Here is a 24,039-nt window from a genome sequence, read left to right as displayed (position 1 = left end):
AAAAGGAAATGAAAAATAGTGTCTGCAAAGTCCATAGTCCTGTCTGGAAAACAATCTCTTGAGAAAGCATATTAATGACTAACACTGAGGAAGACTACTGCTGAGTGGATAGTCACTGTTGTGTGCTTGTGAGACAATCATTTTCTGCTTTTTAAATCATGACCTCGGAATGCCATGTATGATATGTATAGTCTACATTACTGTGTGACTCCTCAGCCTTTGTACTTTGTGTTATGGTTTTTATCTGTTGTCTCAGGCCTTAGCTGAGAATAACAGGCATGGAAGAGTTCCTAAATTTTAGTATTATCTGAAGTCAAAATAATTAAATTGCTTACAGAAAAGACCTGGCACAATCCAAAGTGTTTTACTCTCACTGTGGATTTCTGTTACACAAGCCCCTAAAGTGAGTGAATATTCTGCTAATGGGAATGTAAAGTAATGGATCACTGGAATCTATGCCTTTGTCACAGAACAAAGATGAATCAGCTGAACTACTATCCCGAAGATTAGAAATCTAGAGTGATGGTTATCATTAGCAAAGTTAAAGGTTTCACTGTCTGATTTGTGTACTGTAACTCTCAAACCTCACAAAACTGCCTACAGTTGAGTTCTCTGGGGTCCAGTTAATAATTCTGACTACCTCACTAGCTTGTTGACAGCTTCTTGCTGAAGGTCATACTCTGATGAAGCAGATAATTTTAAATACTCCTTTTTCCTTTTGAGACTTAATCTAAAATACTTCTAAGGGAAAAAGAAAGATGCTCAAATGCTTATTTTTCTTGATGAATGCATTTGAAAAAATGTATATATAAAAACTAATGATATTTCCTCACTGAAAGGTTACTCAGATATCTGAAATCTGAAGGTAAATAGCTGTATGAATCTGGGCCAGGTGAACTTCACTGAACTTGACAGAAAAATGAATTCTGTGTCCTTGAAGATTTTATCATCCCTTTTATTTGATTACTGCCACATACTATGAATTTTGATTCAAGAAAATGCACAGTGCTTTCTTACCCTTTTGCCCCATTTGTAAGATGAAAATATTCCTTATTTTAATGTGGGGAAAAATGAAAAGACACTGGAGAATTATGAGCCCACCAATGAAAATATCTACCCTTGCTGTAAAATTTGAAAATTAAAGTCCAAGCTTTAAACTACATTTCCAGTCTTGATATACTACTACAGGTTTATTGTGGGCTGATCTTGGCTGGCTGGCTGGCTGATACTTATCTAGCTGCCTTCTCACTGTCCCTCTTCAGCAGAGCAGGAGGAGAAAATAAGATAGAAAAGTTAGTGGACAGAGATAATGATAGGGAGATAACTCACCATCACTGGAAAACAAACTTGACTTGGGGAAATTGAATTTAATTTATTGAAAGGAAAAAAAAATTAGAATAGTATTGAACTACTGAACTAAATGACCTTTCTGCCCCCCTCTAATTCCAAGGCTCCAGTTCACTTCATCATTCCCAAAACTTCTACCTTCCACATGCTGCCCCAGCACAGATCCTCTCAGTGGAGTGTAGTCCTTCAGGAACAGACCACTCCAGTGTTGGTGCTCCACAAGCTGAATTTCCTGCCAGCAAGTGGTTCCTACATGTGTTCCTCTGCACAGGCCACTGCTCCTACCAGGAGCCTGCTGCAGCATGGACTCTTCAGGGGATGCAAATTCACTCAGGGCATTTCCACGTGCTCCAGTGTGGAGTCCTCCAAGGCTGCTGTGCAGGTATCTTCTCCACAATGGTCATCCATGTGCTGCAGGGGAACAAGAGCTTCTCTATTATTTTCTCCAGTGGCTGCAGAGGAATTTCTGCTCCAGTGCATGGAACACCTCCTGCCCCTCCTTTTTCTCTTACCTTGGTGTCTACAGCATTGCTCCTCTCACATTTTACTCACTTCTCCCTCTCACAGCTGTGCAGTGGTTTTGCCCTTTCTTGAACATCTTTTCCTATCTGTACCACCACCTTGGCCAAGAGGCTTAACTGTGCCCTGTGGTGGGTCTGTTGGAGTTGTCTAGGTATGGTTGTCTCCCACATGGGGCATCCCTATCTACTTCTCTCAGGGGGCACCCCTAAGGCCCCCTTACAACCAAAACTTTGCTAGAGACACTCAATAGAAGGTTTAAAGCAAATAAAAATCTGTATAACATCCTTAAACCTGAATAATAAGGAGATTTGGCCTAAAACTTGCAGTAATAGCATCTCAAAGGCATATCCTAAGAGGCAAATCTAGTCCTTAATAACTAGCATTGTTCTGACTGACAGGCAGCCCTTGCCTTTTCCCTCTCAGTGTGTGCAAGGACAGTCCATTCAGCTACAGGTTTGGGGTTATACAGATAATCCTGCTGCCCATGCTTCTGTACCAGATTTTAGACTCTACAAATTCAGAGGCTGGAATCACTGTATCTTTAGATCATTATTATTATCCCTCACAACTGATTTAAACATCAAATCTGCTCATAGGAATAGAATGAAATAGAACCAATAACTTTGTGAAAAATGGGTAAGACCTAACATTTCAAAACAATAGAGCAGACAGCTCCAAAAGAACCAGAAAATCATGGTTAACAGGACTATACAAAGAGAGACTGAAGAAAACTTTCCTCACTACCAATAGGTTTAGAACCTGAATGCCACTGGATGACATATGACTTCATGGGAGTTATTTACCCATAGCATCATCTGACCTAGAATTAACAAAGAGCAATCTGGTGTAAATAATTGGTGATGAGCACAATATCAACTATATAACTTTAAGGACTATTACCTGTACAAAATTGAGTGCAACATATCTTTAGTAGGACAGAGTCCCTTATAATCTCAGAATTAATTTTCATGTGATGCCAGCTATGCTATATATATCTTTTCATTGTTAAATAAAAAATAATATTAAAACTCCTTACAGAGTTCATATATTGGAGATAGAGTTGTGTGCTATCACACCAAAGTACTTTTGTTTCAATGTGTATTTTCTTAAGAGTCCAGATAAAAATGACTAAGGACGTACACGAAAAGTTAGATAAGCAGTACAATATTTAAGTTTTTAAAGGGTTTTTTGTTTTTTTTAATTGCTCCCATGGTCTATTGAATCATTCCAAAAAAGTAAAATTTGTTACTTCTAATGTAATTTAAAACTCACAAAGAAAGCAGTGGTTTTGAATACTGAAGAAATGTATTTTCAATTTTTGTCCATTTTCTTTTAAGGCATTGCTGCTGAAATATTTACAGAGAATAGTTCTAAGGTTAAAGGAAAAGCAGTGAACTGATTTCAGATAAACCATCAAAACATTTAGGGCCCTGGAGACAAAGGGGACGAATATATTGATCTGAGAGACAGCAGGCCTAGACTTCATAGATGTTGCCAAAATAAGTAAATTAATTAGAAAAGAGAGTTCATGAACCATAAATTTAATTCTCAAAAACTTACAAGAGCTTTGGAAAGAATGTTAATTTATAAATTTCTGAACCTTACAGTGGAGTTAGATGTTGCAATTTAAAGTATACAGCAAAGTTTCAGATATAAATTTAAAGAAATATTTGGCCTGTGACAAAACATCTTTTTCTCTTAAGTTTTTGATGAAGATCTGAGTCGAACAGCAATTAATGACATGGCTCCTGATGTTCAATAAGATAATGTGTTTGTATATGTAGGCAGGGACTAGTGAAAAGATGTAGGCCTTTAATATGAATTAACAGAAAAATGGTAGATAAAGAAAAACAGGGGTAGATGGAGATGTATTTATGTTTCCAAAAAATTATTTTAAAATGTCCAAAAAGTAGTAACAAAATTAAGCAGCCATCATCAGTAAATAACTTGCACATTAACTTAACATAAATCCTAAGAGAGACAATGAAAAAGGTGAAGTATATGTTATGCTGTCTTTCTGGGGCAGTGTCAAGTCAAGATTTTCAGGAAAAAAATTAACGTATTTTATTATATTTACCAGTGTAACTGAGCAGGGGAAAAATTAAATAAAAGAAGATGTTGTTCAGTTTCATATTTCAGTAGAGTAGAGTAGAGCAAAAAAGCCTATGGGCTCCATACAGCTTTTTCAGATCTGGCTTGTCTGTCACAAAGTATGACTGTGTTTCCCATTCAATTTATAGTAGATTTTAACTCCATCTGTAGATCTTGTTTCAGTTTTTTATTCTGGCATAATGAAAACCCTTGCACAACTTAAGTTTCCATAAACGTTTCAATGTGTGATGACATTGAAGTCAGACTAAGATGTGGCAAAATATTTTAGTTACTCAGAAGCAGTAGACCCTGAAGAACCAGCAGCACCTTTAGAAACACTAGGGAAATTGATGTCATTTGACTAATGAAAAGGGATGCAAGAAAAAAATTGAATACTTGCTCAAAAAAAAGGTTCTACAGGAAAGCAACATTTACTAACATTTACTAACTTATTGCTACAGTTTTTGAGGTCAAGAAATTTCCAGACTCAGTGTATATAAATTGCACAGTGTGAGATTTTTCCTACCACTTTAAGAATGCATTTTAACTCCTGTGCTTCAGGACTTACAGAAAACTCTGATAATTGAGAAAAGACCTAAGACTGAGGTAACATAGTCTGCTGTGTGTTCTGTGCATAACTTCTCTCAGAAGAGACAGTATGGGCAACTTTTAGACAAGACACTCAGGCAAACAAATGAAAGATCTGATATACCATAGGAATTCCTACAAACTGAGAGATGCAATAGAGTTCAAAGCTCTCAATATCACTTCTTGCTGTCTAGCTGAGTGCAGATGCTTTCATGCATTCAGACACATGCAGTCAGCATTACCTTGCCTTTCTATCTCCCACTCCTTACAATATAAATTGCTTCTCTTTTCGTTTTTGTACTTCAATCTCTTATGAAAATACTGATCTCTTCTTATAGGATTTTTGGTACTATAATTACGTCTTTCTCTGCTTGCAAGCTCCTTATTACATTACCGGTTGAAATGATCATATGTTGATATTCTTGTTGATTCCATGATTGTCTTAATTTCTTTGATCTCACATTTCCTTTCATTTAGACTTTCTATCAAGACTGAAATATAAATTCAAGAAAAAACAAGAAAATCCATGTGAAAGCAGCAAGATCTCTTCACTTGCAGTCTCAGATGTTTAGAATGCAGACTGTGCATCAGGAAGAGAGAAAAAAATGACATTGAGATATTTGGAGAGTGAAAGTATAATCAGATAGGAGTATAGAGAGATATACAAAACTGGAATGAGACAGACAAGGAGACAGCAAAATGATAACCACATATCCAGCCATAATTACTTTGAGGTTATGATATGTACACTGTAGTGTCAGCAGCTAGCATTGTCTATTGGAAAATATTTACATATGTTATTCACCGCATAAGAGAAGAGTTTAAAGAGATCAGAAAATCAGATGACTCCATATTTATAATGTAAATGGAATAATCTCATTGGGTTTTTCATAGTGAATTTCTATTCATATATAATGTTAGATGCTGACCACTAGACTTCTAACTGCATACCCTTCTTATTTCTGTCAGTTTCTACAAAACATATAAAATGTATTTGTCTACAAGAATAGAACCAGAAGCTGAGAGTATGAAATCACTGATTTTGTCTTCTATCATATGTTAGATGGGCATAACTGCCCAATAACAACATGGAACAGCATCTATGGGAAACCCACTTTATTTTTTCCCATATTTTGAATGAATTCTCAAATTAGTCAGTTACATATAAAGCATCAAACTACCTGCTAAAGGCAGCCATGAAGTTTTTGACATGTTTTCTACCACTAGAAAATGCAGAGGTTTTTTTTTAATTTATGTCAAAAAAAGAATTTTTTGCTGCTTCAAATTTGCCTGATTGTTAAGAGTTCTAGGAACAAAGGAGCTTTGTCTTAAGCCAGAGTTCATTTCAAGGAGAAAGGGATCTGAGATTTGGGAGCTGTAAGGGTTTTCAGATTTCTTGTGCCTGAAACTCAGCATATCACACAGAGACTTGGGCAGTCAGGGCAATTAATCTTGTTTATTTAAGAAAAAAGTTAAAATAGACTAGTTTATTTTTTTAGCAATAAAATGTTTGAATGCTTTCTAGCATTCAAGATATTTCAAAACAACAAATTTTAATTTTAGTTTCTAAAGATGCTTAGCTATATCTATAAATACACAAAGAATTTCCCCTATGTTAAAATGAAAAAATTCCATTTTTCATGCGCCATCATTTCGCTCTTTCAGATCACAATTCCTCGCTCTAATTAGCTATCTCCCAACAGCAAACAACTGCTGGTTCCACTAAGAGTTTGTCTTCTCTTCGCCCAGTCCCTGATATATGGTAGAAATCTTATTGGGACAAGAGTAGAATTAAGATCTCTTAAAATTATTATTTCAAAATGTGTATAACTTATGAGTGAAAGTTAACTGGTTTTTATTGCACTTATTCTTTGATCTGCTCTGTTATGATCAGTTATGTCAGTAATTCCTCAAGTTAAGGGCTCCAAAATACATCTAATTAGGTAGTGCACTAACAGCAGATGTCTTAGTTACCCTACGCAAGACTAGTCACAGGAGAAGGTGCAGTTCTCCTGTGAGGTTGTGATCACTCTTGCAATAAAAATTCTGCATTTCTTTCTGTTGTGTGTTTGTGTGCTTGCTAACACTATCCTAAGTCATTGGTGCATCCTCAGGTACTTACAGAACATTTTGAGAATGTCTTTCCAAAACTGATGTAGGCTCGAATCAAATATCACACTTCAAAGAATTTTCTAAATAGTGTCTACTTTCAGAAGTAGCATCACACTCAATTTTAACTTTCTCTAATAACATGAATGAAGACATTCTTTAAGAATTATTCCCATGCTATAGATTTTGCTTGCTTGAGTTTTTAAATTAAAATTTATTTATCAGTACTCTATGTTTGTTATCATTAAACTGAGGGCACTCATACTTTGGAGATTTACTTACGGTATTCAGAAAGCCTGTGTAAACATCACCATGTTTATCTCTACGCATGTTTGTTTACCACTTAGACATTGGCATCATGGACATCAGATCATTTTTAACTATGCAGAAAATTACATGGATCTACAAAATAAATACTTCTTATTCAGCTCAGTATTGCAATTAGTTCCGAAGAATTTTCAAGTGGAACAATGTAAATGAATTCACAGATTTGGTCCAGAGTAAAAAGCTGCACAATGTAGATACTAACGCAAGAGGTCTCAATAACCTAGAGAAATTCTGGAAAGTACCTAAAAATACAAAGTGTTTGCCTGCAAACATATAGTCTCTCACAAGCTTTAAAATTAATAAGAAACTTTGCAGTAAGAATACTGACCAAGGTGCAATGGGATTTTCCAGAGAATAATGATATTATGGGTCCATTTGTTCTTTAGAGATGCCCGATAACTCAGCCCTCATCAGGGCAGGCAATGTTATTCCCATATCTCCCAAAGGTTATGTATTTTATTCCCCCTATTTCATAGTGAAGGCAAGTAAGTGAAAAAAAAGTCAATTTTGTTTGAAGTTTCTTATATTGTCCTTCAGAATAGTGCTGTAACACATCACGTAAAAGAAAACTAAAAGGACAGTGAACAATGCCAGATGCTAATAATGCTAACAGTGATCTCTGAACGATTCTCACACATAATTGAATGTGTCTCTCTACTGACTAATCCCAGCACTTATTTCAAACGTGAATGCTTGATAGATATGCCAATATTTGGTCTTGTTCTTGTCCTTGACCTTCTCCAGTATTAAACTGTTGCCTGTGTTGCACTGTCAGCTGCAAGATGAACAAAGTTATGAATGAATTATGATGCCACTGGAGCAGCTTTTATGAATATTCTTTTGCAAAATTAAAGATTATCAATGCCTCACATCTCGATCATCATTCCATTATAAGACCATGCTACTGGTGCAAAATGTATATGCCTTCTCTAAGCCAAATTCAACTCTATGTCACTCTGAATCTAAAATAACTCTATTAAATTCAGTAGAATTTCATTTCTGCATATAAATACCCAGTATAGCTGCAAGCAAAAAAAATAAGAACTGTATTTGATGTAGCTGTCCTATATAGACCTTTCTGTCCTATATAGGTTTATCTGACTGGACTTCCTGTTTATTACTTAATAGTTAACAGGTAGAAATACATTTTCAAGAATTTTCAGTATGTCAGACTTTTTAGGATATCCTCACAAGACAAATTAATCTATCAATAAAGGTGCCTTCCATTTCAAAAGTACTACAGCCTCTCATTTTTGTGCACTATAGGAAGTATATAATGGCTTCCAGTGGAATATTAATTCCACTTAAATGAAAAGTGCCTTTTATATTTGAATGTATTTATGAAACTGTGAAAATGGGGTTGTGCCTAGCATTGCACAGTAATCCATTGAAGGATTATATCGAGGCACAAGACAAGTACAAGTGCCTAAAGTAATCTGGGCACGTGAAATAAAAACAGGCAGAGGAAAATGAAAATACTAATAGCAGTTCCTATTTCTTTTTCTCCTTTTCAATTTTGGTTAACTGCACTGTTTGACTAAAATCACCTCTCAATTTTGGTAGGAAACATTTTCATCAAAAAATGATACATAAAAATAGAGACATTCTTTTTTTTTACTTTTGAGCATTGAAAGATGGTAGCTGTGTTTGTTCTTTCTTGGTAGTCTAACTTATTTTCATACAAAAACACTCAACAATTGGAAACCAACCAGCTGGATATAAGGAAAACATCCAGGCAAAATTTTGTGTTCTATTATAATTCCTCTTGGAAACCTTAAAAATTAACTTTTGTCCTTTTTCTATCATGAATCATTTAAAGACAGGTTTAACTTCTTATTTATGTACTGATTTCAAGTTGGGATCTCTCAAGAGTTTACAAAAACTCTGGATATGAGTGAATTTCTTGCTGAATATTTGTTGTATCAATTATAGACTGAAAGTATTGATGTAACTGATGATCTGTTTTCTACATTACTGGACTACCATATTTCTTGGATTATAGGAATAAAGATTGTTTAAGAGAATTCCAGTAGAAGAAATTGCCAAGGCCTTGTATGTCAAGCAGCAGTTCAAACACATTCACATATTTATAGGACCTTAGTCTTCTGCAAACATTAATTCAAACAAAATCAGTCTTTATCTTATTGATAACTGAATATCATGGGCTGAATGATATTACTGAAAACAATACTTTCACATGTGAAATCAGTAGGGCAGTCATCCGTACCAGGACTTAAGGATAACCACGTCAGTTGTCCAAATCGAACTAGTTTTATGGTATCTTCTTAATCATGTATTGCTGAATTCTGTTCTTCATTACTGATTCCCAGTAATGGAAAAGTCAAATGAAGGTATAAATACACTTTTTTATCAATGCTTCTACTTTTCCTTCCCTCCATTATGCAGCTGCCCATGAAAGAAGAGATGGCCAATATTCCTATATCTGGCATGAGGGATGATGCAGAATTGTGGAGTGAGGAAAGCTGCTCTCCCAGTTGGAAACATCACATTTGAAAATGGTGATGACTGCTTGAAACCAAGTGTCAGACCAGTCACACAGATTTGGAGCCGCAAAGAGAAAGAAGAATGAAGAACAAAGGAATGGCTTCCCACACCTGCAAAACATAATAAGCAAAATAACAAAAAAAAATATTTTTCTACAGTATTTTTTTATAAGATATGGGAGTGAGTCTATACTGAAAGTTGAGGGTTTGGAATCCTTTGTGATACTATTCCTCTTTTCATTTATTGGCTTGCTCTTCCCTCTGATTCATACTGCAGATCACTAAGATCTCTGGAGAACTGCAAGCATAGAATCGTGGAATATCCTAAATTGGTATGGACCCACAAGGGTCATCAAAAGTCCAGCTCCTGGCCCTGCAGAGGATCACATGAAGAATCAGCATGGTCCTGAAAGCATTATCCAAGCGCTTCTTGATCTCTGTCAGGCTTGGTGCTGTGACCACTTCCCTGGGGAGCCTGTTCCAGTGCCTAACAACCCTCTGGGTGAAAAACCTCTTCCTAATATCTAACCTAAACTTGCCCTGATACAGCTTCATGCCATTCCCTTGTGTCCTAATGCTGGTGACCAGAGAGAAGAGATCAGTGCCCACCCCTCTTTTTTACCCTCATGAGGAAGCTGTAGACCACAAAGAATTTTCCCCTCAGTCTCCTTTCAGCTGAACAAGCCAAGTGACCTCAGCCACTCATCATAAAGCTTCCCCTCATCCCATCGCCGTGGGTGACCCAGATTAGAAAAGTGTGCAAAAAATTGACTCTCTCCTGTCGAAAACCACAAGAGGGAAGAAGAAAAAGAAAGGGGGAGTGTTGAGAGTTATGGTGTTTGTCTTCCCAAGACACCTCAATGCATTATGGATCTCTGCTTTTGTGGGGATTGCTGGACACCTGCCTGCCCATGGGAAGTGGTGAACATTCTTTTTTTTTTTGCTTTGCTTGTGCACAGAGCTTTTGGTTTACCTATTAAACTGTCTTTATAGCAATCACAAGCTTTATCACCTTTCTGATTGTTTCCCCCATCCCAATGCAGGGGAAGTGAGTGAGTGGCCAGGTGTGGCTTAGTTGGTGAATGGGATTTAACCATGACAACTATGGAACAAAGCCCACATGAATGTCACACTACCTGTTGCTAGAAAACTTTAGGATTACTAATTTATTTTCTACTTCATTTGTTATTTGGAAAGCTGGGCTACAACACACAATAAGTTGCAATGATAAGTGCATTTTTCTACTAAGGAGAGAAGGAAAACAACAAAATGGCTGAAGTCAACGGTACAAAAAATCCTTTGTTTGGGACTCGGCCCAAAGGGTAAGACTAGATACATGATCCCAGATGTGAGGAACAAATAGCCCAGATATAAGCACCAAATGAAATCTAACTGAGTGAGAGTGGAGACCTTCTTCAGCTATGTTCGAAAATTAATGTCATTCAAATAACTTCTACAAAGGAAAAGGCAATACAGTGCATATTTTATCTCATTTCTTTCTTTAGAGATCCTGAAACTTCACTTTGCAGTGCCATTTTTATAATACCTTCCCTTCTAAAGATATGGTTGATGCCTGGACTTGGAGAAAGGAATTGTCATTTGAAGTAGAATTTTATTTTTAAAACATGCACTGTTTGTCAAAAGCACATCCACAAACAGGAGAAAAATATAAGAAAAGAAAATAATATTATCAAATGCATGCATCTTACTTCACAGATAGACTTTACAGCAGCATAAATCCATGCATCAGAAACATAAATTACACACAGTGTACCCAATATCTAAACTTTTAAAGTAGATACGTAAGAAGTTTGAAGTAAATGATCTAGTAAATGGTCATCCCAACTACATGAATTTCAGGGAACCAAAAAAGGTACATCCAATGTAATCATCTGTAAAATGCCTTGACTTTCCAGTCCAAGATCCTGGCTCACAGAAAGTTATTTTCATAGCTGGATTTCTATACTTAAATGCAGTGGTAGAAGGTATAAAATTGATCTGCTGCTAGCTAAGGGTGCTTTGGAGATTTTTTTGGTTTGGAACTGGACAGCAATGATAGTACCAGTTATGGCTGATCTTGGTATGGACGTTCATTTGTTTGACATAATCTTGAACAAAGCTCCACTGTAAGTATTCTTCATAATACTTTGTACAAAATTACAGAAAATGTATTATTTGATTTGTATGTATAGGCACTGAAAGGTGGTGGCTCTGTTTATTCTTTGATCTGCACTTGAAATAATAAAGAAAAATCTAAAACCAAATCAGAACTCATCAAAGGAAACATCTGAATTAAGCTTTATCTTCTCCTTCATTTTCAAAAAATAATTTCTTTTCATAACATAAGAAAAAAAGCTGGATTCTTTTTGTTTGCAAACTTTCTAAAGAGAAAGTTAATTAATATATCAAAATATCTATTTTTCAGTTCCCATATTTTTCCCATAGAAAAAATAAATTTATGGATTACTCAGTGTTTATTTGCCACAATAATTACTTGCTTTGAGTGCCTTTTTTCATACTTCTTTTATTGCATTCATTACTCCTGAATAAATTTTTATTTCATGAACATAATGATTTCTTTACTTTGCCTTTCAAAGCAGATACATATGGTTCCAAATATGTATCAGTCTTAAGAACTATTTGTTTAAAATTTCCATCATTTCATTTGTAACACAATAAAGATTGACACACAGCAACTCACTGTGTGGTTATGGCAAATTGTCCAGATGTGCTTCTTTGAGCAGTACCACAGCAAATATTCTTTTATGATTGGATGTTGCCTCTAGCCTCTCACTAATTTCTTTTCATTTGTAACTACTCTAGAAAATAAAATGGTCAGCAATAGCCATTAAAAAAATTGGATCACTGAGATCCACTGAAGTTTTAAGACTTCAATGCTCATTTGCTATACCCAAACAGTATTTAGAAGTGCAACTTTTGAATCAATAGGTAATTATTTCTTCCTTTTTTTCTAGGGGGGCAGTGACTGCCTTTGTAAACCAGTAAAACAAGGTACCTCTATGGCAATACAAGGCGATCAGTGTGACCGTATGCTCAGTCAAAATTTCCACATTCCCATAGGACTTGGGCAGGCTTCCTTATGCTTCCAAAACATTTGGAAACATTTTGCAAAGATTTTATTCTCATTAATTCAGAATTAAATTTTAGCTTAAACACATACAACTAAAATAAGAGATAAGCAAAGTCCAGCAAACATCTATTTAATAGTTATCGAGAGAAGTGTGAATGTTTCTTATTTATTAACATATAAAATCATTTCAATAGCTGTAAATATTTAGTGAACTTGTTATATATTACCAAAGAATAAAATATGAGCTTAAAGTTGTGAAGAAGTACTACATAAAAAACCACTCATTGCTGAAGTCGGAAGCAGCTTACAAAGAAATTAATTTTTTCCCTGAGAAAAATAGGTAGCCTAGGAGAATAAATACAAAGCTTATGAAGTAAAAGCTAAACATATTTTTTAAAATGATTGTAATTAAGGGTAATTTAGGTACTTTTCAAAGTTGTTGATTATAAGAATTATAATAAAAAACCTTCAATTATGACAGATGAAGCACATAAAATATTTATTTATTTGTAGTTTCACTCTATAGTAAATACAGCTTTACTCAAGCCCAGATTGTTTTACTTAGTAGAAAAAACCAAGTAATTATATCCTTTTTTAGTAAATATATAAAACTGATATTTAAATATTTAAGAAGACTCATCAATTTCACAAGAATTTTAAACTGGAAGAGCTGTTAGAAAATATTTACTAAAACTGTTATTAGAAATAAAAGAAATGGCCTAATTTACTTTGTTAACAAAATAATTATACAATCCACAAAATTGTGGTAACAGCAAAGAAACTAAAAACAAATCCACAATGAGAACATAAAACTGAATTCATCAAAAGTTTATATCCAGGATTTTGAAACCATAATATAATTCAAGTGGAGAATCTCTTTCTACAGTAGTCCAATGTCATGGCTGTAACCTCTGACAGAAACAGCCACCAAAAACCTCAAGCAATGACACCTAGATGAAAATAAAACCTCCTGCACTTGTTAGGCAATGGAAATATTTTAAAACTTTCCTCATTTACTGTATCAAATAGACTGTCCAATGGCTGGTAAACCCATATCAAGATAAGCAGTTCATAGAAGCAGAGAATATCTCAAGTACAAAGGGACCCACAAGTATCATCAAGTCCAAATCCTTGCACCTTGCAGGACTGCCTAAAACATATGATTAAGAGCATCATCTAGATGCTCCTTGAACTCTAATAAGCTTAGGGCTGTGACCCTTCCCTGGGGAGCCTGTTCAGTGACTGACTACCTTCTGGTGAAGAACCTTTTCCTAATGTCCAGTCTGAATTTTCCCTGATGCAGATTCATTCCATTCACTTGGGTTCTAATGTTCCTCTTGAGGAAGTTGTAGAGTATGGTGATGCATCCCCTGCCTTCTTTTCTCCAAGCTGAACAAACTGAGTGACCTCTGCCACTCCTCATAAGTCTTGTCCCCAAGACATTTCACCATCTTGGCCACTCCCTACAATGTATTCTAATAATTTGATGACCTTCCTAAAATGAGAGACCCAAAATTTCTCCAGGGGATGCCAAGGTGGAACCACACTAGTGCAGAGTACAGCTGGACAATCACCTCCCTTGACTGGCTGGAGATGCTGTGCCTGATGCATCCCGGAAAAGGGTTGGCCCTTTTGGCTGTCAGGGCACGCTGACTCAGGGCACAGGGAATAATTTCCAACCTGTCATTGACCCAAACCTTGAGATCTCTCTGTAAGCCAATTTGCATGCACTCACTCTTGTTAAATTTCTATGTTGATTCCCTCTTGACAGCAGTATATTATCAGTGATCCTCTCCAATCTCTTCCTGAATTTTTGCTCATGTACAAAATCAGAAAAAAAAAAAACAACAACAGAAAAACAAAACAGAAAGAGTTTTGTCACCTGAAAATTGTCTAGTGCTTTTAGGAACAGTAGAAAAAAACTGTACTAAATCTGGAATTTACTTTGAAACATTAAGTGCTGTGGGGAGTATTCTGCTCTTGGATGTGAAAGGCAGAGCTTGATCATTGAAGTTTTCATTTTCTGCATGCATAATACTTCCTTTAATATCTTATATAATTGTATATCCTTTGTATTTTAAAATAAAGCCTTTAAAAAGGATTTCTAAGCAGCAGAGGGAAAAAGTGCATTACAGGAAATAGACTGCAGAACAGTATTAATTTATAGAAAACACTGGATAATTTGAAAAGGGAACTGTTTTTCATTAAAAAAGTAGGAAAGATATGCAGGACAAAAATGACAGGGAGAGACAGAAACAGATAAGCAAATCTCTCATATTCAATAGATTCTGTATAACAGCAATCCTACAACAAATTGTCGAAGATCAGTTGTAGAGATCTACACTGAGAGCTAAAGTAAAGCCAATTCAGATACAAACAGTGGCTCAAATCACAAGCATGCAACTCTTAAATGCAGATTATCCATCAGCTTTCAGTTTGTACTGATGATACCTCTTCACATAACATGTCTTTCTGAATTATTGTTGGACGCAGCCTTGTGCTGCTTAATCTGCCAATTTAACCTCTGGCTTGACTGCAAGTTTTGTTTTGTTTTCCTCTTATGTTTTTTCTTTTTTTGTTTGTTATTGTCTATCTACTTTGTGTTTGAGCATTTGAGTTCCTTCAATATTTCTGTTTCAAAACAACCAGTACCTTTTCTCATCTTTAATCTCCCATCCTCTTATCTTTAATCTCCCCGCTCCTGCTGGTTCTGTGTTGCTTCTTGCTGTCCAGGAATGAGACTGTTGAAAGGGAAACTGCTATTCTTATAAACGAATGAAAAATGATTTAACTTTTTTTTCTTTAGGAACAGTATTTTTATTTTTACAGTCCCACTATATGAAGATAAAAACCATTAATTCAGATTACCCTGATAAAAATCTTTTTAACATTAAATTCTAAGTTTAAGAGTCTGTTACAGAAATGAAATTTCAATTAATCAGGAGTATTGATTAATTCAGTTTCAGATACTGGTTATTTAACACTGGGTATACCCACAAAATGTGAATGTGAAGGAAGTAATTTTGTTTCTCGTCTTTGCTTCAGAACAAAATTAGTGGAAAAAGTTAATTGCAATATTAAAAAAATCTTTCCTTTGTACCAAAATCATTTGTCAAAAAGACTGTGAGAAAAAAAAAGTCTAGATTACACAATTTAAAATTATATAGTTTCTGAAAAACACAATAAAATATATCATAATTACAATTATTGCTTTCATTAGAAGTAGTATGGGAAGAGGGCAATGGGGACACTTCCAACCAGCAGAAGAACTGTGGCTCTTTCCTTTTTCCTTAATATTATTCCTTGTCATCTCATTGCCTTGTTTAAACACATTGTTCATCAGAACAAAAGATCTTGAGCGCTGCTCAAGTATGAGGATCTCCAGATATTATTAGTGAGAGGTATCAACAGCTATGCTTCCAAGGAACTTACTTGCCTTTGATGTAGCTCTGAATGATACAGCACTGTTGGATACACACCGAGCTTTCACATGAGTAATTTATCCTGTCATGCACTTCTGAAAGAGTTGAAAGAGGTACTTTTTCACTGCTAAGTCAGACAAACCCAACAAAACCATAGATTTTCTCAGAGACTACAAGGTTTTCTCATCACACTTTGTTTTCAAATAAATTCCCAATATTTCTCCTCATGGGGCTGGGCAGTTGTAACACCTAGACTTTTGGCACTGCCTCTCCTTCTCAGATTAGGGCATTTAGGTGCTACTGAATCATATAAAACCTCAGCCTCTGTACTCCTGGGGACCTGCAGAAGTCATCATCTCTCATGACTAGAATAGAAGGCAGTAGAAGCACAAGAGCCTTCAATTTTTGGGATAGAACAGAGCACTGCCTACACATGGGAACAGAATAGAAATAAAAAGGCAGAGTGAGACATCAAAAGGGATTATCTTGAGACAAACATGGGTGATGTGGCATTTGCAGTCTTGTGACACAAGGCCCACACTGATTTAGCATCTGCACTCTATTTTCTCTATCTAAGAACAATTCCTTATCAGTTTAAGCAAAACTATATTATGGAAACAACATTTAAACATTCATCTTTTTGTTCTCAAACACTGGCAAGTAGTTTAGCACAAGCCAATATTTCATACCCTGGAAGTGCTTAAGTACTGAGCATTTTTGGAAGTTTATGAAAACAGAGCATTGCAAACTGAAATTTTTCTTGTTTGCCTGGTACTAGAGTGATACTCATAATAAGAAACAAAACAAATTCCTAATTATATTACTTATGTTCATGATTTTTTTATTTGCCTCAGGTGGCTGGGGAAATAAAATGTTATAGACGTTTGTGAGATTTATTCTTTCAGTACTCTATTTGCAACAGGGCCTATAAACAGAATTGCCACAAAACCCTGTAAGAAAGCTTTCATGTGTGAGTTTTCCAACTGATTTTTCTACATGAGAAATTCACAGAAAGTTCACAGAGTCACAGAATCACAGAATGGGTAAGGTTGGAAGAGTGGTGTTTCTGGTCCAACCTCACTGCTCAAGGGAGAGTCATCTCAGAGCACAGGGCACAGGATTGCATTCAGATGATTTTTTAATATCTCCAGTGAGAGAGACTCCACAGCCTCTCCGAGCAAACTTTTCCAGTGCTTGGTAACCCATACATTAAAGAAGTTCTTCCTCATATGTAGGTGGAACTTCCTGTGCATCAGTTTCTGCCAGTTGCATCTTGGTCTATGGGTTGGCACCATTGAGAAGAGCCTGGTTCTTTCCTGTTGACACCTACACTTTAGATATTTATACTCATTGAAGAGGTTTCCTTTCAGTAGGCTCTTCTTGAAGCTGAACAGGCCCAACTCCCTCAGCCTTTCATCATAAGAGAGATTTTCCAGACCCTTGCCCATCTCTGTAGCTCTTTGTTATGCACACCAGAATTCCATGGGCCTTCTTGGCCACAAGGGCACTGCTGGCTCCACCAGTTTTTTGTTCACCAGGACCCCCAGGTCCTTCTCTGCAGAGCTGCTTTCCATCAGGTTGGCCCCCAGCCTGTGCTGGTGCATGTTGTGTGCAGGACCCTGCATTTGCCCTTGCTAAATTTCAGAAGGTTCTTCTCTGCCCATCTCTACAAATTATTAAGGACCTTCTGAAGGGCCATACAACCCTCTGAGATATTAGCTGCTCCTCCCAGTTTTGTATCATCAGCAAACTTGCTGAACTTGGATTTCATCCAAGTCATTGATGAATAAATTGAACAACACTGGGCCCAGTAGAGAAGCCTGGGGGACTCCATGAGTGACAGGCCTTCAGCCAGACTCTGTACCACTGATCATGGACTTCTGAGGTCTGGCACCCAGCTAGTTTTTAATCCATCCCACTGTTCACTCATCCAACCTACACTTCTATTTTTTTTTGCCTATGAGGATTTCATGAGAGACAGTATCGAAAGACTTACTGAAGTCAGGGTAGATAATATCCACTCCTCTCCCTTCATCCATCTAGGTATGTTTCATCATAAAAGACAGTCAGGTTGGTCAAACATGACTTACCTTTAGTGAATGCATGCTGATTACTCCTGATAACCTTCTTGTCTTCCTTGTGGGCAGAGATGTATTTGTTTGGATAAAAACTTCTGTGTTCATCTGAACCCTTCAATTTTGATGATTCCATTTTATTTTTCAGAGAACATCAGTAACACGTTCAATAAAGTATAGAATATTTATTACTAAATTTTGGTTTTCTTTGTTCTTCCTTTTCCCCTATCCTCTGTATAAAACCAAGAAACAAAAAAAAACAAGACCTAAAAACCCCCAAAAATCTCAAAGTAAACCATATTACATTGGCCTATATATGTCAAATGTGTTTCACACATTGAAGGTTTTATGAAGTAATTTAGGTAAGTCTTTCTGGGCCTTGTTATTTGGACAAGAGAATGCTCCTAAGCTTATCATCAGAAAATGGCACATCGAAGGACTATCCTTATACTAGATTCTAGAAAATACTTTAATTTAAGCAACTCTAAAGGAACAAGGACACTCTCCTCCTGATAAGGTGTTTCAAAGTAGTTCCCCATTTCTTCAATATTTTCACACATTTCATTCACTTCATCCACCAAAGAAATAATTTAAGCGAAAGCTGTAATTTCCTTTTAAGCTAACAAATTCACTACAGACTATCTGACAGGTGTAATTAATACAAGTTTTTTTTACCATTGTTCCAAACTCTATATTTGGATGTTTATCCAGCCTTTTATTTACCCTTATACAGATCCCTACATCTGTTTTTCCTACCATTTGTATTTCAAACAGCTATTCTAGTATGAGGAAAACAACTTTATCAGACAGTTAAGGGAACTCTAGTCTCTCTCTGATCATTTTTACCTGGTCACAATGCAGAATCCTTCTGGCATGCAGAATCCTTGTCCTGCCTAGCAGTAGCAACCCTCCTGCTGTGCAGTTCCTTATTTCCTCCCACATCCACATCACAGTTGGTTTGTAAGATGTGCCAGTTCGCAGTGTCAGAAGCAGCCTTCAGTGAGCAGACGAGCAGGAGCCCCTCATTTTGGCTGACAAATATAACTCTCCAAATCCTAAAAAAAATTATAGGTAAGCCTCAAGTCAGGAGTCAACTCAGCTCTTAGTACTGCTGAAAGTGTTAAATTAATGCATAATTTCATTGACTATAAAAAAGCAAAAAGGCAATTAGCATGATTTGTCTCTCAAAAGTTTCAAGTATCCAGAGTCTGTACAATGGGTCAGATACAATGTAGAACAGAAGATCTTCTCAGTGGGTTTCTGCAACCAGTTAGGTATTGCAAGAATTTCTAGATATCTTCAGGATTGTTGCCCCAGAATCACTTTGTTGTAGCCAGGTATGTACCTACATCCTGCCTATGCACTACTACAATGAGACCCCTGAAAGAGAAGCATCTGTGTCCTTTAAAGGACCCATGTAAGAGGTGTGCTCAGGTCACAGATAAAATAAATTAGACCATGAAGTTATTAGTACTGTATAAAAACATTGAGTTAGACACCATCCATAAAACAGCATTATAGTATGATAGTCACCCATGAAGTAAAAAACAAGCTGAGTTGTCTTCTCAACTTGAGAGACTCAAACCTGCACCCTTACAATTGGAATGCCCTTAAACAAATTGAAGCTATTTGTATATATACAGCAGGGAAGGGAGGTAGACAGTCCTGGTTGTTACCAACCCTTCATCTGGTGAAGCTGTGCAAAACTCATAAGCTCATTAAGTCATTCTTCTAATTGAAGAATTCTATTCTTCTGTCATCTAAAAATTTTTTAGTTAAAAATATTACATTCTGCTTTCTGGCCTGTTTCTATGTTGGATAATAAATGCTCACACATGAAAAGATAACTACTGGACACTCTTAGAGCAGGGAAACACAGACACACCTGCTCTGCCTGACCCAAGTTTTCAGGTTCCTTTTAAAAGAAAACTCTCTTTGACAACACAAAAAGAGACTTGTTTCCTAAATGGACAGACAACCCCTTGAGTCTAAGCATCATGGGTCTGGAGATGACCTAAATAACAAAAGGCCACTATATATTAGCAATATATATTAGCTATTCCTATTACAGCTGAACTATAAAGGGCTTTTGGGGATTGTGAGAGACTGGACTGTTAATAGTTAATGACTCAATTGACCACTTAACCACCCAGGTGCAGAGGTCATGCTCACCCATCACTGGAGGCTACAGCTGGGTGCTGAAAAAGACAAGGGAAGAGGCTGATAAGAGGCAAATCCTGTGAGGTGGGATAGTGCTCTTTATCATGATAAAGTCCTCACACAAGTAGATCAGCTGTGAAAACCCCACTCCAAGGGACCCAGACATTCACACATAGCCTGAAGGTATTCATCCCTGCTGATGGGCCATCATTGACCCAATTTCACTGTTGTAAGAGGTAGCTGTAACCTCTTAAAAGATGTCATAAACCATTACATCATTTAGTGTAAAACTCCCCACCTGGTTATTCCCAACTGAATTTGAGAGGATCTCTTACTCCTAACAGATCAAGATAGTGGCCATCACTTTGACAAGACTGGGACCCTCACCACTGTGAAGACCAGAAGAAGAGGATTAATGGGATTCTGTCAGGATCCACTGAGTGGTGATATTTTATCTACTTAATCTGTCTCTCTGACAATCTCTTTCTCTCCCCCCTGCTCTCTTTTCCTATTTCTTTATATCTTTCCTTTCTACATCATGTTTACTGTTAAATAAAAATCCATATTATTGACTTTGGCATATGATCTCATTTGCATCTTAATTTGGGCAGAGATATCTCTCTAGTAGTTTTAATAACTGGATTTTAGCAGGGATTAGGATTCAGACTGAAAGCCAAGCTTTCGCAACTTCAGCATTGTGATATCTAGAATTTCTACTTCCTGGAGTTCTCTGACAATTTTTAATACATAAATTAAAAGATCTGTAAATACCAATTTCACAAATTTGCCTTGTACTCTGAGACAAATAGCATTCTCTATACCATTACTAAGAAAAGCTCTGCAAATTATATTAGGATCTTAATGTCATTGGTCAAACCCCATAATCTGTAAATGTACTAGAAACCTATCATAGAGTGTTGCTCCTCAACATGGAGATGTAAGATTCAAGATACACATTTATGTTGAAGTTTTTTGGGTTTGGGACTGATTCTTAGGAGAAATATATGCACATATATGTAAAATACTCAAAACCCTAAAAGTTCTTGGAATTTTAGGTTTAATTTCTTGGTTAAATGCAATCTTTAGGTTTTAATTTCATGTACCAGATAACCTAAAGAAATGCTTTTGTCCTTCCATCCTACGAAATGGATGTTTGGATTAGGAGCAGAAACTTGGATTTGGGTCTATTATTAAGTTCTACTGGCAGGAATTTGTTTAGGAAAAAAAAAGGAGCAGTTTAAAATCTCAGTAACAGTATAAGTTATATTAAAAATCTGCAGGTGAGATGAAAAAATGCTATCTAATTTCTATTACGCAGAGCTTATTACAGCTGACTTGCAAGAAAATTTCATGTCATATCTCTTTTACTAACTTAGTAAAATAAGTGCTGGATGAGATTAACTCCAGTTAAATAAAATTTTGATAACAGAGCTGGTCAATGTTAATAAATATGTGTCATAATCATTCTCTGTTACCAAACTGACTGTGAAGTGACACCAATATGCACTTCCAAATTGTTGGGTTTAGTTATTCTTTCAGTAGTTTCAATAAATAGTTTCCTGTGACAAGATGACAGTGAATGACTAGTTTTTATGTTGCCATGCAAAGTCTGCGGCAGTAGTTCTGCTCTTTGATTGATGGCTGAAGCATTTTAAATAGGAGAATAAGAGCTATTAAGTCGTGTATTAGCAGTAACTTTGTCAGCAATCTTTACTATTTCATTAGATTTTGTGAATAAAAATAAGGGTCTAATATTAACTGTAAAGAAAAATTATAATAAAAGACAAATCTTTGAACTCAAGAGAGTCTCCATAAAGCTGTTCAAATGATGATCAAACAGGGGATGAGAAAATAAACAGGATCAACTTTCCAAGATAGGTTTTAAAACCTAAGCTGGAATGCACGTAGTTGATTAAAAGTTCCTGCTACTAGTTTGGTCCTTCGCCTAACAAACATTGATTTTACAGAAGTGAGGATAAAGACCAAAACATCCAATCTCAGTTTTTCTCTCTAAAGACTTGAATTTTGACCCAAAGATAATGCAAAATAAATGGCAGACTTTTGTTGTCTTTTCAAGGACTTTTTGGCATTCGTATGTGTGTCTATAGTGAAAATAATTCTCATGGAAGAAAAATTTCAATATAAATATCAGATATTTTAAAAGCAATCTTACAAAGTAAAACTTTTGCGAATTTTTATGAATAGTCAGAGAAAGTAAATGGAAGTATTTCAAAGAAATACTATATGAGTGCTGTAAAAATAGACATAGGGATTTATGACCAGAAAGTACGAAGAAGAAAATCATTATGGGGTTAACTGTGATGCTTATTTATCTTGGGAACTGTCTTCACAAGATTTGCACCGATAAATATGGGAAATTATCCTATTGATCTGAGAATAATATTGCAACATTTAAGAAAAAATAAGATTCTAAACTTTTTTGAAGTAACAGAAAACTCTCCAACATTCAAAGACATTTTTGCCTCATCGGAAATCAAAATTACACTGTTAATATTACAGTGACTCTATATAAGAAAAAGGCAGAAATATAGTCTGACTTTTTTCTGTTGCAGTATATAATTCGTTACAGAATTTTTTTCACACAGTGGGTGAAAAAAACCAGTTTTTTGAAACAGTGGGTTAAGTCAAGTAAAACAGACCCCTTTTAGGGATCTTCCTGTTTAGAATTATTTTTGATTTGTCTTAGACAAATAAAGGGATATTAATTTTGAATGGTAATATGCTTTTGTTAAACAGACTTAAAAAATCCTACTTTAATCAATATGAACTTTTAAACACAAAATAGAATAAAGAAAATTAATATGCAGAAACAAATTTTGCTTTGTTTTAAGAAACATGATAGTCTAAACAGAATCAAATCAATTCTACTACTTTTTCATTATGGACATGGGAAAAATATTTTTAAGATTAATTCTCATGTCAGGCTAGCTATTTTTAAAATTTTTGGTGAACAGTGAGTGAGGTTGGCTGGTTCATGCTATGTAATGCAAAAGCAGTTCTTCAATAAATATTTAAAATATTTTGTCTGAAATAATCTTTCAGCACAAGATCATTTGCATTCAATCTGTCCATAATTTCTTGGAAGGCTTCCTCTTCAGAAAAATTCCAAAGCTCCTATGTAGAGCACCTCTCTGTATTTAACAGTATGGTTGGTATTTCATGTGACCAATAGGTGAGCATTGATCCTCTTAATAGGTTCTTATACATCTATTTTAATATCTATATATCTCTTTTAATATCAGATAGAATTTCCTATTATCCAAAATATTAATTAGAAATGAATTCAGTGTACTTATTTTTCATGGCAATACTGTGCTACAAAATAAAAAAAGATTCAGAATCATAGAATATCCTGAGTTGGAAGGGATCCGCAAGGATCATGAAAATCCGGCTCTTGGCCTTGCATCAGACAAGAACTACATCATGCGCCTGAGAGTGTTGTCCAAATGCTTCTTGAAGTCTGGCAGGCTTGGTGCTGTGACCACTAGGTTAGAAGTAGTACTGTAATGAACTTTACATCTGATTGATAACAATTTTTGCTCCTCAATGGCACTGTCATTTCATTCATAAGGATTCATTCATTCAGTCATATGTAACTTGTGCAAAGCACTGCATCTACTAAAATGGAATTCCCCCTCAAAGAGTGATGTGGAAAATGGAATCAAGGCATCTGACTATTTCAATATTAAAAGGTTCAGTAACAGACATAAAACATATTTTTACCTTAAAAATGTAGTAACTAGTAATTAGGAGATCTGAAGACACATCCTCTAAGCTTGGGA

General features: G+C 35.7%; 1 long non-coding RNA gene across 1 annotated transcript in view; it reads left to right on the top strand.

The window, feature by feature from the left end:
* LOC116443456 overlaps window positions 1-12,803 on the top strand; it is a 116,237-nt gene extending 103,434 nt beyond the window's left edge. Inside the window, exon 4 of the long non-coding RNA XR_004239911.1 lies at window positions 9,391-12,803. This is a non-coding gene — a long non-coding RNA (uncharacterized LOC116443456). The remainder of the gene's footprint in view (window positions 1-9,390) is intronic.
* Window positions 12,804-24,039: the final 11,236 nt, after the last annotated feature.

Source organism: Corvus moneduloides, chromosome 4 (assembly GCF_009650955.1).
Source record: "Corvus moneduloides isolate bCorMon1 chromosome 4, bCorMon1.pri, whole genome shotgun sequence".
NCBI lineage: Eukaryota > Metazoa > Chordata > Aves > Passeriformes > Corvidae > Corvus > Corvus moneduloides.
Note: the sequence above shows the minus strand (reverse complement) of the source record. Positions and strands in the feature narration are given on the sequence as shown.